Source organism: Ammospiza nelsoni, chromosome 1 (assembly GCF_027579445.1).
Source record: "Ammospiza nelsoni isolate bAmmNel1 chromosome 1, bAmmNel1.pri, whole genome shotgun sequence".
In the NCBI taxonomy this organism is placed as follows: Eukaryota; Metazoa; Chordata; class Aves; order Passeriformes; family Passerellidae; genus Ammospiza; species Ammospiza nelsoni.
Genome location: NC_080633.1, coordinates 35,720,831 through 35,737,396, shown reverse-complemented (window position 1 = coordinate 35,737,396; position 16,566 = coordinate 35,720,831). Strand labels below are relative to the sequence as shown.

Below are 16,566 nucleotides of genomic sequence, written 5' to 3'. Positions count from 1 at the left end.
TCATTTGGTGTGAGAGGGTTTTAGATCATTGTTTGCAGTGTTTACAATGTTCTCAAAACATCTGGCTGGGGAATGAAAGCATAAAAGAATGGAATAAAATTTGCCCATGTTACTGACCTAATATATTAAAAGTGTGACGGTGTTCGTAGGGGTCCCAGGATGAGGGAAGAGACAAGAATGTTGACTCCATGTTTCAGAAGACTTGATTTATTATTTTAGGATATATATTATATTAAAACTATACTAAAAGAATAGAAGAAAGGATTTCATCAGAAAGCTAGCTAAGAATAGAAAAGGAATGATAACAAAGGCTTGTGACTGACCAAGACAGGCCAGACAGCTGGACTGTGATTGGCCATTAATTAGAAACAACCACATGAGACCAATCACAGATCCACCTGTTGCATTCCACAGCAGCAGATAATCAATGTTTACATTTTGTTCCTGAGGCCACTCAGCTTCTCAGGAGAAAAAATCCTAAGGAAAGGATTTTTCAGAAAATATCATGGCTGCAGTTAAGATTAAGTAATGGGATGCCAATATGTGACTCCAGTAAGGGCCAGTTGTTTCTTTTGTATTAAATAGGAGTTTATAGTCAGTGACTGCTGTGAAATGTACATAGGCATAATCTTCTGCTTGGATTTTTAAAACATTTCATAAAAATAACTTTCAGTGAACATACAGTTATTTGTTAATGCCAGTAGAGTGTTAAAGCTGCAAGACCAAGATGCCTTATTTGGTGTTGCATGTAGGTTTATGCCAAATGAAAGTATGTTTTTTCTTAGCAATTTTTTTAAAGCTGTGTTAAATTCTGAAATTGAACTGAAAATGTTTGGGTTTTTTTTAAGTGCAGATTCAGCAGCAGATTTGAGAAGTCACTTCAACTCGATTATCATTTGCTACCATTAAAAGTCCTCCTGTGAAGATGAAAGGCTTTCTTAGGTAGAAATAGCACTGCCTGTTTTAATCTCAATTGCATTTGCTTGTTAATCCACAGAACAAACTGCTGCAGTGCCAGCAGGTGCCAGCCAGCAATCTGCACGACACCAGAGGCAGGCAGCTGCCTGTCCCCTGAAGTGGGGAGGAGTATTGGAACTTCAGTGACACTCAGGAACATTTTGGTGGCTTGTGTGTGAAGTGTGAGGTGTATCTGTCCTGGAGAAACAAACCCTCACTGCATATCTGTAAAACATGGCACTTGAAAAAGTGGAGAGCGTTCAAAACAGAGCACTTTCCTTCTGCATCCTATAGCCTTCTTCAAACATTTCTTGTTGGTTTGTGGTTATTTTGGAAAATATATGGTGATGATTTTTAGAAGTGCAGCCTGTCATTCACAGTCAGTACCTAACAATTACAGTGGGAGTTGCTGCCTTCTGTAGGTACAGGAGCAGCCTTCAGAGCACATTTTATTTGAAAATTCTTGATAAGCAATGCAGTGACACAGAAAGCTTTTGGCAAACCTTCAGGAATGGTGCTTTAGTCTGAAATGTTTTTTAAAGTTTTCTTTTTTTGAGATAAACTGACAAGGCAAACAGAATGAATCACTTTATTTGATCTTAAGTCTTTTCAGTAACTTACGTCATAGAATTATAGAATCATTTATGTTCGAAGAGACCCTTAAGATCATCCAATCCAACTGTTAACCCAGCACTGCCAAGTCCACCACTCAATAATGTCCGAGTGCCTAAGTTAAATGTCTTAAATACCTGCAGGTGTTTCAGTGGTTCCTACACCACATTCCTGGGCGACCTCTCCTAATGCTTGACAACCCTTTACATGAAGAAATTTTTCCTAAAATCCAAATTAAACCTCCCCTGGTACAACTTGAAGATGTTTCCTTTTGTCCTGTGCCTTGTTACTTGGGAGAAAAGCCCTATCCTCACCTCACTACAACCTTTTGTCAGGCAGCTGTAGAGAGTGAAAAGGTTTTCCCCCCTCAGCCTCCTTTTCTGTGGGCTAAACACTCCCAAATCCCTCAGCCTCTTCTCATCAGACTTGTTCTCCAGACCCTTGAGCAGCTTCATCCCCTTTTCTGGATGCACTTTGGCACTTCAGTGTCTTCTGGTGACAGGCCCAAAACTGAGCCCAGGGCTGGGTGCAGGGTGAGGCCCTGCTTCTGCTGGCCACACTACTGCTGATACAGGCCAGGATGCCAGTGGCCTTTTTGGCCACCTGGGCACACACTGGCTCATGTTCAGCTGCTGTAAACCAGCATCCCCAGGTCCTTTTCTACTGGGCAGCTTTCCAGCCACCCTGCCTCAGCCTGTAGCACTGCCTGGGGATGATGTGACCCTGCACTTGGGGGTCGAACCTCATTCAGCTGGACCCAGCCCATTGATCCAGCCTGTCCAGATCCCTCTGTAGAACATGTCCTTGTGCTGCCAGGAACATCCCAGGCATAGAATGTGTTTTGGTATTATGGTGAGCACAGTATGTTACAGAGTCATAAAGTGGCAGTGTTAGTAAGTACATATTGAACAAATTGCTGCCACAATTTCTTCTTCATGGTATCTTGAATGAAAGTGATACATAGTTGGTTTCCTGAGTACTTGGGTGTAAAAAATAGGCTGTATAGGTCAGCCCTTAAATTATCTTTATCATACATGTTCCCCACGTCCCATCCTTTATGTTGTTAGATACAAGGTGTTCTATCCCTTGATCCAGAGATCTAGTTTCAGATGCAAGTGAGCATCACCAGGACTGGGAAAGCTCACTGCTTTGGGACATTCTGAGAAAAGACACAAAGCAGGGAAAATGCCAGAGAGAGTGGGATTACATAGAGGGATGTGAGAAATGCAAAAAGATTTTCTTTCCTGGATCGTTTGGCATCTGGTTAGTTGGAAGAATGAGCATTGGCAGCCACTGTTGTAGGGACTGCAAGTAATAAGGCTAGTTCCTGTTTTGATTTTGATTAGAGCTGCTTTGGACAGTTCCCACATGGAATTTAAGGCAAAATTTAAATTAATACTTCCAAGGTTTGTTAAAGACTTTTCAGAATGGTATGTTGAGTTTACTTCTTGAAAATACATTGGCCTCATCATAGAGTTTTTGCAAAAACCCCCAAAACACAGCCTAAAACACACTACCCCAAACCCCTTAATTTGTCTTCAATGCTGAATTGTTTTTGGTAACAGGAAATAGATCAAAACTGCTTATATTTTATAATCCTGGATAATTTTAGCTTCTCTTGAAAGTTAATCATAATGCTTACATTCTATGTCCTAGTTTTCTCCTGGTTCATAGGAAAAACAACTCTCTGACAAAATAAAGATCTTTCTTTAGTTATACTGCTTCTGTTTTCATGCCTGTGCTTGATTATGTCAACAGTTTCACACAAGAAATATAATTGACAATCTCAGTGGGAGGCTGTATAGGGACAAGAACTTGGTTATCACTTCCAGCCTGGAGGGGATTCAGATGGAGGCTCCTACTGCATCACATTTCTTCCTCCTGGGAATTTTTTGTTCCAAAAAAAGGTTGGTTTAGCTAGGGGTTGTACCTGCTCAGAGAACATGTGGTATTTCTGTTGAATCAAGTAAAAAAAGTAGGAGCTTGGTTTATCTCAGAAAGTTGCCATAACAGAGGATAGTTTGCAACATGGCAGATAAATAATTTTTTGCAAATTTTCTGAATGTCATGTTCCTTGTAGGCTTAAGTTTCTCCAAAGGGATAATGTATTCCTTTCCTTTCCTTTCCTTTCCTTTCCTTTCCTTTCCTTTCCTTTCCTTTCCTTTCCTTTCCTTTCCTTTCCTTTCCTTTCCTTTCCTTTCCTTTCCTTTCCTTTCCTTTCCTTTTCCTTTTCCTTTTCCTTTTCCTTTTCCTTTTCCTTTCCGCTTTGCTTCTCCATTAGGTTAACAAGGACGAATCCACTTTTAAATATTAGGGTCTGACTGCAGAAATCCAGTGGAGCCAACTCTTCAGAGCTCCCCAAATCCTACCTATGTTTTCCTGTAAAAAATCTGAGGCTGATGCTGACTACCATTAAGATGCTGCTCTTCATTTTAGACACGATGCTTCTAATTTCTAGCTTGTGTCATGACCTGCATAAGGAGATTAAATGATGCAGGATGATTGATTCCTCATCTGGGATTCAGACTGGAAGCATTAAATCAATCCTGTCCTCTTTCATGTTGTTGCCATTGAAATTTCTTTAAAGCAGTTATGTTTCCTCTTCTGACACTTTCCCTGAGTAGTGAACTAGATAATACCTATTTTTTGTGTGTGTGTTTGGCCTGCCCTCTCTCTGGGAGTAAATAGCAGAGTTTAGCTCTGGTCTCTCTAATCTGCTGGGATATCTCTTTAGAGAACAGGTTTTCATTCCACAAATGCAGTATGAAATGGTTTTGGTGAACTTGTGTCCATCTCTAGGCATGGACTAATTGTAGTTGAAAGAAAATCATGACCTGCTGGATTTCACTCTTAGCAGCCCTGACCACAATACTTAAGAGAGACAAGACTGGTGGTGTTCCTTCATTTTTACAGAAGGTGAAAATTTACCTGTGCATTCAGTATCTCAGCCCTTATGATGTGCCATCGTGTCTGTACTGCTGCTGTCACTACCAGCAGCTGGGTTAAAACCTGGGCTTCACTTGGACATCATGCTGTGCAGTGCCCTCTTACCAGAATAAATAATGTGAGGTTCCATTTTCTTCATGCAGGAAAAGCTGAATCTGTATTCACATAATTTATTTTACACATTTTTCACAGACCTCGTGTGCAACATCTATTGGCTGGTAGTTTTCTTACTTCATTTATTGGACAGAAGGGGATTTGTGTGTATGTGCTAAGGTTCAGGTTGTTTACATTTTTCTTCTGTGGGTTCTCATGGAACAGATCTAATCTTTATGCAGGTGCACTTACTTTTCACCCAAGAATAGGTTGTTAGAGTAAAGAACTATTCATGCCAAGATTGTTTTCACAATGGAAACTTGCAAAGTGCTAGCTGCACTTAGAAGAAATGACAGGTGAGCTATTGATTTAATAGAGCAGGCCTGATTTTATGAGACCTTTCTTTTATAATTTTTCTACCTGTCTGCAGCACACTCTGACATAATCCAATGCTCCACCTCTGCAAAACAGTCTGAAACAAAGCTCCCAGACATGTGGTTCTCACCTTGCAGCTGACAAACGAGCACAGACTGCGGTGGGAGCAGGTATGGAGCAGAGGCAGCCAATGCTCCCGTGCCTTTAGGACCACATTCTGCTCCTGCCAAGCCAAGCCAAGCCAAGCCAAGCCAAGCCAAGCCAAGCCAAGCCAAGCCAAGCCAAGCCCAGCTCACCATGGCACCTTTTGAAACAGCCACAACCTGCACCCATGCAGTGCTGGGGCTGTGTGGGGTGGGCTCTAGGGGTGATCTGCCAGACCTCTGCTGGCTTTGGACCTTCACACCTTGTTTCCTGAGCAGGCAGCTGTCAGTGGGGTGTGTCAGAGCTTCAGGAGAGACTGGAGTGGCAGCAGCCAGGCTCATGCTGTCACACCAGTAAAGCTACAGGCAGGCTTGGAGGAAACACCAGGGGCTTGGGCTGCCAGGGAACAGCAGAGAAGATAAGCAGGGGGATATCTCTCCGTACCATCCACTTTTTCTTGGCTGATATCCACAGCAAATATGAGGAAGTTTAAAAACTCCTGGGTAATTATTATTTACATTTCTCTGTTAAAATATGTACATAACATGCAACCAGCATGAAATTTACAATACAGTGTAAGCTTTGTAATTTTGCCTATCTATTAACTACTATCTTCCAGTTGTACCTTGTAGATAAGGCCATTTATGTAAACATGGACTCTTTTATGACAGAGATACTCACTTGTGAACATTTTAGAAAACACATTTTTCCTATATTTTTGGAAGTACAGGAGCCAAAGGCACTTATTTTATATTAGTTAGAAATATTTCTGTTATCAGTGATCTCTTCCCACCTTGCAGCTATCTACCCCTTCCATGAATAAGGAAAATGGCTTCATCATGGAAAGAGTTTTTGGAGTCAGAACTCCCTGAAGGCATATTACAAAAAACCAAAACAAAACTCTCAGAGTTTTAAGTCTGCTGAAAAATGGAATACTGGAAAATGCTGCAGCAAAAACATCTGTAGCCCAGGAAGGACATGCCACTGCTCACAGTCCCCAGTGAATGATGTGTATGGAGGAGAGAAAAGGTTGCTGACCCATGCATAACTTGTAGGAGTACTCAGCAGACCTGTTGCTGTGGTTACTAACCAGAGCCTCCCCTGAATGAGCGCTGTTTGCACTGCACCAGATGGCTGGTAAATCACACAGGGGATTTTGCTGTCCCTTGTGTTACTGCCCGATCTTTTCTCCAAGTGCTGTCATTTAATTTGCAGCAATTCACACACGGATTATTTAGCCATGACACACTAATATAAGACATGAAACTGCTGCAGGTGTGCAGTCACTTTAATGAACTCCTGTATCACCTGTGCAACACCAAGAATGTATTTTGTCTTATGCACTGATGTTCACGTTGCTGCAATTTGAAGAATAATGCTAATCTGAGAAAAAAAAACACAACTATGTCTGAATTTTAATAAAATTTTAATAACATAGTTACTGTAGCACATTTATTACAGAGGGAAGTGAGATGACTTTTGCAGCTCATTGGCCTGCCACAAGCATTTCTGTACAGGCAGCATCAAAAACCATGAAGCACAGACGAATATTAAACATGCTCATTGCATAAGAAAGTAATGCTCTTGCCTCTGTATTTTCTGCTGCTTCATGGTCATTACTGCCTTACCCTCTCAGGATGACAATCCATCTGCCTGGACTATTTATTATTATGAGTCTTTAGCTATTGTCAAGTGCTTTAGCCTCACTGTTACATGTGGTGTTCTAACACAATAAAAAAGCCAATAATAATAAATGTGGCTTTGGTAGACTTCAGAGTTACAAACCTAAAAACCCTGTCCCAGATTTCTGTGAATTAAAATAAGGAAAATAGCAAAACTTATAAAAACCAAGCAAGAGACTGATGATTTTTTGATACATTACTTCAGGAGTAGGCAACCTTCTTGAGTGGGCAATGGAGCAGCTTGGCTGTGTGGTTCAGTGCTTGGTTGTGTGGTTCAGTGCTTGGTTGTGTGGTTCAGTGGTTGGCTGTGTGGTTCAGTGGTTGGTTGTGTGGGTCCGTGCTTGGTTGTGTGGGTCAGTGCTGTTGTGCCCAACAGGTTTCTGGTCACTGAGAGTGCTGCAGCATGCCTGGAGTCCTTGCAGCACTGTGTCCCTGTCACACTGAGGAGTCGTGTTCTGTTCTGTCACTTGTGTAACGGAGGTATGAATCACCTTCTGTGGTGCATGAGTAAGAGCTCAGCATCTAAGCCTGCTGCTGTGCCTACAGTCACTTTTTATGTACAGCTGCAACCATTTCCATAGATTAAACTTCAATAGTATAATTGGATGAAGAGGCTGCAGCCAGGATTTCTCCTATCTTTCTCATTTTGAACATTTACAGAGCTCAGCAAGTGACATCTTTATTTTACATCATAATCCAGCACCTACCATCCTTTTTCTTTGTTATGGGTGGAAGATACCTTTAGTGTGGGAGAATTACTCTTAATTCTCTGGTCCAGTCTTCTGTCTATATAAAATACCCCAAAACACTCAAGTGCCATTGATACTTCTTGCTCTTTAGGTTCATTCTATGACACCAGTTGAATTTGGCCTATGATGTAACTATCATCTAGGGTCTCATAGGCATTTTCAATGTTACTTACTCTTCTATAAAAAAGGAGCTCTTTTCTTCCTGTAACTCACTGTAAAAGGAATAATTTTAGTTTAGTGGGATGCTTTCATGGGTATAGGCCTAGATTGCATTTAGCAATCAAGTGCATTTCTTCTGAACAACCCAAGTTCATCTGATTTTTAGGTACTGCAAATCAGTGTTCCACCAGAAAGAACACAACTAAGATGGTGCCCTGAAATTAATACCAATAAAAAGCTTTTCTTGGCTGTACTACCCTTCCACCAAAATCTATCATTTTAAGCCTCTTAATATAATTTCAACATTTAGATGGTATTTTCTACCATCTATATTAAGTCAACCTCTCTCCAAAACACAGTTTATTGAGAAAACTAGTCCCATCTGCTCTATGTCTGCATGGCTGCTGTCTTGAACTTGCAGAGGAAAGTATTTTGGAAATGATGAAACAAAGACTAGTGCTGCAGCATCTTGATGATTTTGGGGCACTAGCTCTGCTGAACTAGCTTTTTGATCTCCAACTAAGGACATGGTTAAAGAAAACCAAAAACCCATTGTAACTTAAGCTGTATATTTCAGTGTCTGCCTTTTGTTCTCTTTCTTTCACATATAAAACATGGAACAACGATTCTTTGAAATTCTCTTTTCTAAAGAAGCGTCCTTCCTGCTCTTCTTCTTTGATTTTGCATCCCATTTGAAACCAATCTTTCACAAGAGAAAAAACATTTATAAAATCCATACATTCTGCTGTTATGTTTTAAAAGAGGAAATAATCAATAGATAGGCATTGTGGCTTTGCCCTAATTATTATAATTCTGTATTTTCTGTTTACGCAGCAATCTCCATTCAAGGACTTTAAAGATGCAGCTCTGAGTAAATGCTCTTCCCATTTCTTGTGTGAGGTAATTTAATTACTGTGAGGCTACAAGATTTATCCAGAGCCAAGCAGCAAGCTTATGGCAGAGCAGCATACACCCCAGGCTCTCTTGATTCCCAGCACTGTGCTCTAACCACTCATCCTTGCTGCTTTGCACAGTTCATGACAGCTTACACAGAAAGGAAGCATCAAGGATTTCTGTGTTGACAGTATGTAATCACTCTGTAGACAGTCTAATAATTCTTAGGTAGATTATACTCATAATCATCTCCAGTGTAATTAGAGAGGAGACTTAGTCATCTAAGTGAGCATAATATAGGTAATATAAGTGGTGTGCTATAGGATATAATCTGAACCCATTTCCAAATTGCACCTGCTCTTTTCATCAGCTGCCTTTCTGATTCTAAGAAGCAAGCTGCCTGTGACGCAGTTCATCCTTGATGTAACTCCAGAGCAAGGAATTTGGGTTGCTATGTTCAACTAAACTTGTTACAATTAAATTGGTATAAAGTCCTCAGCTTTTCAGTGATTCAGATCACTTTTCAATCATACATCCTAAGCAGGACATATACAGTCTTTTTCTGTTGTAAAACACATCGAAATGTAATTCTGATGGCAGCAAAACTGATATCAGAGGAAAACAAAGGTCTTGCTTAAAATATATAATGGAAACCCTTAGAGTATGAAGGGCTTCCATGTTGCTAATGATCAGCTCAGCTTTTTAATCAAAAGCACTGAGCCCAAGCAGTCCTTATTCAGACTACTGACATACCCCCGAAAGGTGCAATGCCACAGTGTTTCACATTCACTGAGACTGGGAGCAGCAAACTATTTTCTCTCTTAGTTACATAATGAAGCTGCAACTTTTGGTCTGCATTTAAGTTTGACAGCAGCAGTGTCCAATTCTTATCCACAATTTCTGTACAGACACAGACCTGTGGTGTTTTTTGTGGTGATGAGAGGAAATTCTTTTTGGTGCATAGAGTTTCAGAATTTTTCCTTCTATATTTTCTTTAAATGTGCAGATTCTGTCTAGCTTTTTGTTTTCTTTTTAGCCAGGTTACTAAACCAGATCTAACAGGCAGTGCAATATTTAAGTGGTATGGCTTTACCAACCTAATATACTTGCTTCCTTCTGCTCTCCTGGTGAAATACTCCAGTTTGTAATGCTCTTTAATATCTCCACTGGCTCATCCTTGCCTCTCTGACCTTTTCCCCTGCTTCCTTTTAACCTTCTTCCCATTAAACATATTTGGCAGTCTCTTCTGCACATGAAATGCCTGGTTTAAGGCAGGAATTGGTGGAATGTGAAGCAAGGTTCTTCTCCTTGAACACAGAGATAGAAACCTAAAGGTGCTGTCTTATACCAGCACCATGTAACCATATGTGTCAGACCATATTTAGCAGTTTAACCATTTATGCAGAGACCTGCATGCTTGTACTCAGCAGTTAAACTATTTTTACCTCTGCATGGAGGCACAGGTTGTGTGCTGAGGCTGCAGCACAGAGGACAGCTCCATTTGGGCAAGTTTGGCAGGGAGGGCAGGCCATCTGCTCCACATGCCACGGCTGAGGGATGCTGTGCTGTAAGTGGGGGTCCCTCAGAGGGACAGTGGGTGCTGCTTTGCTGTGGGCCTGCCGCTGCTGGTGCTGCTGCTGGTGCTGCTGCATCCAAAGAGCTGAGAAGTCCCTGGAGGTTCAGCTGCTGGAGGGGCTGGAGCCCACTGTGACACTCCACAGGCAGCAGCAGGGAATTTCGCAGACATGAACCACAGAATCACAGAATTCATTAGGTTGGAAAAGATCTCCAAGATCATCGAGACCAACATTTGACCGATCACTTCCTCGTCAACTAGGTCAACTAGACCTGGGCGCTAAATGCCAGCCCAGATGTTTCTTGAACACTTGCAGGGACGGTGACTTCACACCTCCCTGGGCAGCACATTCCAATCCTCAGCAACCCTTTCCTTGGGGATACTTCTGATGAGCTCATCTCCTCAGCTTGGCAAAGTTTGGAGAACTCCTTACGCAGTGGTTTGACTGGCTGATGAGGCAGCAGCCATATTTTAAAACTCCCAGTTCTCTTCCTAGAGTTACCTTTGCGTGAGACAGAGGAACACAAGTTAGCCATGAGACTAAACCTGAATAAAAAAGCCCCTTCTCTTTCGGCACGCTCTCCGTCCTCCAGACGGGCTGAGGATAACATTCCGGACGCTGGCTCTCCGCGGGCAGGACCGCAGCGGGATGCTCCAGGGCCCTCCCAAGGCGCGGGGCTCGGGCTGCGCGGTACCCGGAGCATCCCCGGTGCGGAGCGGCCGCAGCGCTCTCGGGGCCGCGCCCTCCGCCGGCGGCGCCCGGGACTCGGCGGCTGCGCGCGCAGGGGGCGGGGCCGGGGCGCCGCGGGGCCGAGCGGAGCGGGAGCGGCGGGAGCGGCGCGCAGGTACGGGAGCGGTGCCGGGAGCGCCGGGGGCAGGGCGGCATCGCCTCCCCATCGCCTCCCCATCGCCTCCCCGGCCCCGTCCTCCGCGGAGCGGCGCGGCGCGGCCGGGCTGGCGTGTCAGTGCTCGGCGCGGGGGAAAGTGTCGGGGTCCGCGGGCAGCGACCTTCCCGGCGGGGCTCGCCCCGCCAGCGCCGGGCGGCGGCGGCGGACAGGGAGGGAAGCAGGGAGAGAGGGAGGCGAAGAGGGATGGAGGGAGGCGAGGAGGGATGGAGGGAGGCAGAGAGGGATGTAGGGAGGCAGAGAGGGATGTAGGGAGGCAAGGAGGGATGTCGGGAGGCAGAGCAGGAGGGAGCCGTGGGGGATGGCGGCAGGAGCGGCGGGGCTGGCGCGGAGGATGGCGCAGAGCCGCTCTCCGGGGCCGGGGCGGACGGGCGGTGTCCCCGGGGCTCCGCGCACCTGGCGGTCCCTGCGCGCCTCCCGCTCCGGGGCCGCGCCGCCGCCTCCCCCGGGCCGGCCGTGCGGGCAGGGCTCGGTGCCATCAGCAGATGCTGTCCCCGGCTGTCCTTTGCCTTCCCGGCTCTCCGGCCTCTCGTCTTCGCTGGCTGCACTCTCTAGTCGCTGCTGGTTTCCCTTCTGCTCTGTAAGGACCCGTCGAGGGTTGTTTCCCCCCGTCTTTTTCTTGAAGGTGCCTTTTCGTATGGTCACCTTGAAACCTAGATGCCTTCATGTGCCTTTCTAAGCATACTGTTACGCTCAGGTAGGTAAGCGCTGGTTTCAGTCACTGATGAGCAGATAAACCTCCCTGCAGGTAGATATATCCTACAAACTGACATCTCTATTTGTGCTGCTGTAATAATGGTACAGGCTATGATTAATCTGCCTTAAAGAGAAAATTCTCCAGTACTGATAGTTAAAGGGGAAATAAATCGTATTAAACCAGATTCTCAAACGGAAGAGAGCTTAGGGCCTTGATGCTATGAATGCACATGCTTATAAATCTATCCCTATGAAAAAGTGTCGCACAACTGAGAAAAGCCATCCATATCTGTAGGATATGAAACTTTAATAAACCCAGAGAAAATATTGTGCTGTAGTAAACTTGGTAAATTTTGTGATGCAAGCTATGTGTCTGTACTAGCTAGTTTAAAAGATAATAAATATATGAACTTGTGAGAAGTGGATTGACTGACTCATTTGGTTATAGGCTACTACAGTTTCAACTATTGCTCTAAAAGCTGTTGTAGGATTAGTGATTTAAGGCACCTTCAAACATGCTTTTTGTCCATAATATGCACTCTAAATCTTCCAGCCAGGCAAAACAAAATCTTGAAAACCCTCCAGTCATATTCTACTTAGGAAGTAGATCTCTGTACATGGGACTTTCTGCTTTTTTGAGGTGAACCAACACTGAAATTAAGTTAAACCTTTTATAATGCTGTAAGTAGCTTATGTCCCAGAGCTTACAGAAGCAGTCTAAAAAGGCAGGTGTTGTATTGAGGCAAATGTGGTGGATGAAAATCCTTTATTGGTATCAGTCAGTTTTGTCCTCCCCAGAATAGTATTTTTTAATGCTTAAAGCTTGAGATTTTTCAAGGTCTCTTCCAGTTTTGAAAGACATTTGTAACTTTTCTGTTTGTTTGTTTGTTTTCTTCTGGTAAAGTATGGCATGATTGCAGCTCCACTTATTTACTTGTGCCAAGGTTGGTGTCTTTGGTAAAGGGTGCTGAATTTGGCTCTCCACCCTCTCCTTCAGAAGCCATCAACTGTGGATGCTTTATGCAGCTTGCTTGTTGGAAAGTTTGCCAGATGTTCAAAGCTTCTAGCAAGAGTTTCTTTATTATGAACTTGAAGTGTTGTGAATATGGGCATTATCCCCATAGTGTATTTTTCTCTTTGCTGTAAATTCAGCCGCTTGAGAAACAGAATTGCTCCCCAGACCTGCCTCTGTGAATGCCTGGTTTCTGACAGTGTGCTACATTAAATCCTAGCATTTACAAACTCCTATGGATAATGTTGCAACCCTTTCTGGTTTTTGGGGTATGTTTAAAACCACAGGGAGGCTTCCAGCGAGCTACTTTGATGCTTTTTGTGTTGCTCCGTGTTGACATAGCAGTGTTGCTGATGTGAAGTGACAGCAGTCAGCGTGCATTAGGCAGCTGTGAGGAGCTGGGCAGCCTCCCTTGCGCAGGGACCGAGACCCGACCGAGGCGCAGAACGCGACTGAGCTGCATCCTCACAAACAGCAAAAACCACAGTCAGCAGCTCCTCCTTGGGAACCTGGGTGTTGCACAAAGATGCTTCAGATGCCAGCAGCCCCTAACAAGGGTCTGTGCCCCAGTGACAGGAGCAAGAGAGCAGGTGCTTCCCTACAAAATGGAGAGTGCTACAAATATGACCTTAAACTGCGGGCTGGGATAAGAGCCAAAAGGGATGGAGTTCTGTGACTGCTTGGGGACTTAATTAAGAGCACTGACACCCACTCAGTGAAAAGTCTGTATAAATAATGAATTTTCCCTGTATGTGCAGCCTGTGATGGAAATGAGTCTGAAATCTGTTGTCTTCTGGATGACTGACCCTGATTTGTTTTTCAATAGAACTATGTTTTCATTAACATAATTCAGATTACGTGGGGCAAAAAATAAGATCCTGTCTTATTTTGAAAGATGCCTGCTTTGAAAGCAAGGACATACTTTGGACAAGGTTGTATTACAGAATTAAAATAGAACTGGTTGGTCAGGGGATTGTAAACTTTTATAACAGCTGAAGTCTCACCATTTGTTGGGACTTAAAGTGTTGAAGAATTCTAGAATGCTCATTTGATGGCCACTACCTGTTTGGTTTTTTTTAGACAGTCTAAAGCAATCTGACAGCTGTTGGCAGGAATATCCCAAATTTTCCCCCACATACAGCAAGAGAAATATTTTCAATTCCTTCCAGGCCTATTGTGCATTTGTTCAGTTAAATGACTGAAGGGAGCACACAGCTTAGTAGAGCTTTGAAGTGCAACTTGATTTTATGCCTGGGTAGGGAATTGCTATTTCTCATAATTCAAAAATAAAAGTAAATTTACTGGAGAAAAAGGCCATCCCAAATCCCTGACTCAAAGTTTGACCATTTTGAGTAAATTCTTGAGAAATGTTCAACATATAGTTAATGTAAAAAAAAAAAAAAAAAGAAGAAGAAGAAGTGTTGAGCGTGGCTTGTTAAATTTCAGCATTTCAGCTGCTCATCAAACTCCTCTTGGAGGCACAGGTTGGAGGGACAGAAACAATCACAGTTGGATGTGGCACCTTCAAGCAATAAATTGGCATCATCATCCATTGGTAGTTAGGAAAGAGTCAAACAATTTGACTTAGGTCTGATAATGAAATGTCCAAATGATAGGGACACAGGGATCTGGTATGGTTTTGTGCTTTATATTCAGGAACAGTGTCTGCTTTCTAATTTCTTAATACATGCAACCTTCCTCTTGCCTGATAAGTCATGCATTAAAATTGTCATTAAAAAAAAAAAAAGAAAACCTTTCAGTGTTCCCTTAGATGGGAACAGTATTATTATTGTGCCTTTCAGTTTGCTGTCTTTGTTCTGGGCCTGCAGCTGAATGAATTTTGCTTTTCATTTCTGTTTTTGGAAGCACTGCTTTTCTGCAGGGTGCAGAGGTCACATGTCTCTGTGTGCATAAGATGCTGGGCTTGATTTGTAGATGGAAATACAAGCTTGTCTCAGGCACAAGAAACATCTTAATTTAGAGTTAAAATAGAGGTTGAAAACCAACAACTAAGCCCTGAACTGAGTTTTCACAATTGTAACAGACTTTTCTTTTGCATCTCCATTTAAAATATGGAAGAGTTGAGAATAAATGATGCATGGCCCATTCCAAATATTCTTCCTTTCCTAATGAGAGAGCCTTGATCCAAATCTGAGGATCCTTGCTCAAATGTTGGCTGTGTTTTTTATTGTAAATGTTTCTTGCAGATTAGTTCACTTACTCTTTCTGGTTGCAATGAAAACAGGTTTTTTGAAATCTTTAAATGTTACTGAAATAGTTCAGCAATATTAGCACAGCTGGATTTCTGTTTTATAAAAGCACAAAATATAGTGAGGAATAGTCATCCTTTAATACACAAAACCACATTATATGTCTTCATAAAAGGTTTAATGTGCTCTCTGGACCTTAAAAGCAGCTCAAATCTCTTTTGTAAGATAAATATTAAAGAAAATGCTGCCATCATCAGAATATGGTCCAAACTTAGGAGCAAGGAGTTTAGCAGCCTGAATTTCTGTGACCTAAAGCACCTGCTAAAGACCAGCTTTAATTTGAAGAAACCAAATAAGTGAGGGTGGAAGGATCAATATGATCAATGAAACTGATGTTCTGACCAAACTACTGTGGAGGTCTGAGATGAAACCTGAGTGTTTACACCACCACACTTGTTTTTGTGGACACCTGTGCTGTCTTGAGAGCATTATGTTGATTATTACTAGCATTAATAATGGTACTATTAATCTAGGACATTAATAATCATAATATTAATCTAGGACAATCTCAGGTGTGCTTGAAACATTGGCAATTAGGAGAGGTTTAGTCTTCACCCTGTACAACACTTTGATCATGTCTGAGCTTCAGAGAGCTTGACAGTTGTATCAACAAAGCCCTTGAAGACAAAAAGTGTTTGAAAGATGAGTCTGTGTGATGTATCTGTGGAGCCTCACTGGAGTGGATGAAAGCAAGGTGTGCTGTTCCTTGCTCCATCCTTGCTTGCTAGCATGGCTGTGCTGAGTAATGGACACAGCAGTTGTGCTCCTGGGTGAAGGTTTGGCCTGATCAAGCTGAAGTTTTGCCAGCTTCTGAGCCAGATCAATACAAGGCAAATTTTACAGCTGAATGCTACTCATCACAGCATGAGATGAATGCTTTTCTGGTGTCAGAGCTGACTGCTTGGTCTCAGTGAAGCTTAATATCGTTAATATCTGCTTGAGCGTTGCTCCAGTTTCTTGTGAAGAAGATCTGTATTGGTGGCAGCTGACCTCTCATGTAGCACCTTTTACATGATAATGACTGGATATTATCACATTTTTGAGCAAGAGACTATATTGTGTGGAAAACAACTTCTGCATAGTGTGTTGGGGACAGAACTGTTTGCAGACATACATCACTTCAAATGTCTTTCCTTGCTGGAAAGGACTTGCTCTATGCAGGAATAGTTCCTTCAGATCTCCAGATCTTTGTCATCTGGTGTAAATCTTAACTGAGATCAACAATAACTACTAATTAACATTTTGGAAACTTCTATTAAACCCAAAGGGTGTGTGATGTTAGCAGCATCTCTAGCTTTCCCTGAGAAAAAGTTGCAGGGCATTAAGTGAACAGCAATTAAAAGAGGAGTCTGAAGAGCAAATATTGGTTTAGTTCAGTAAACGTCAGTTAAATTTCAAGACAGACCCTTACTTTCACCCTCTTTTTCTCACAATCCTTTTTTCTCACCAATCCTTTTTAACACCCACTGCTTCCTACTGAGTGCTGCACTTTCATT

At 42.8% G+C, this 16,566-nt stretch overlaps 1 protein-coding gene across 1 annotated transcript in view; it reads left to right on the top strand.

Moving 5' to 3' along the window:
• Positions 1-10,986: 10,986 nt before the first annotated feature.
• The window catches only part of SCRN1 (secernin 1), a 37,836-nt gene continuing 32,256 nt past the window's right edge, over positions 10,987-16,566 (top strand). Inside the window, exon 1 of the mRNA XM_059488732.1 lies at positions 10,987-11,032. The gene's annotated coding sequence lies outside the window, so the exon portion shown is untranslated. The remainder of the gene's footprint in view (positions 11,033-16,566) is intronic.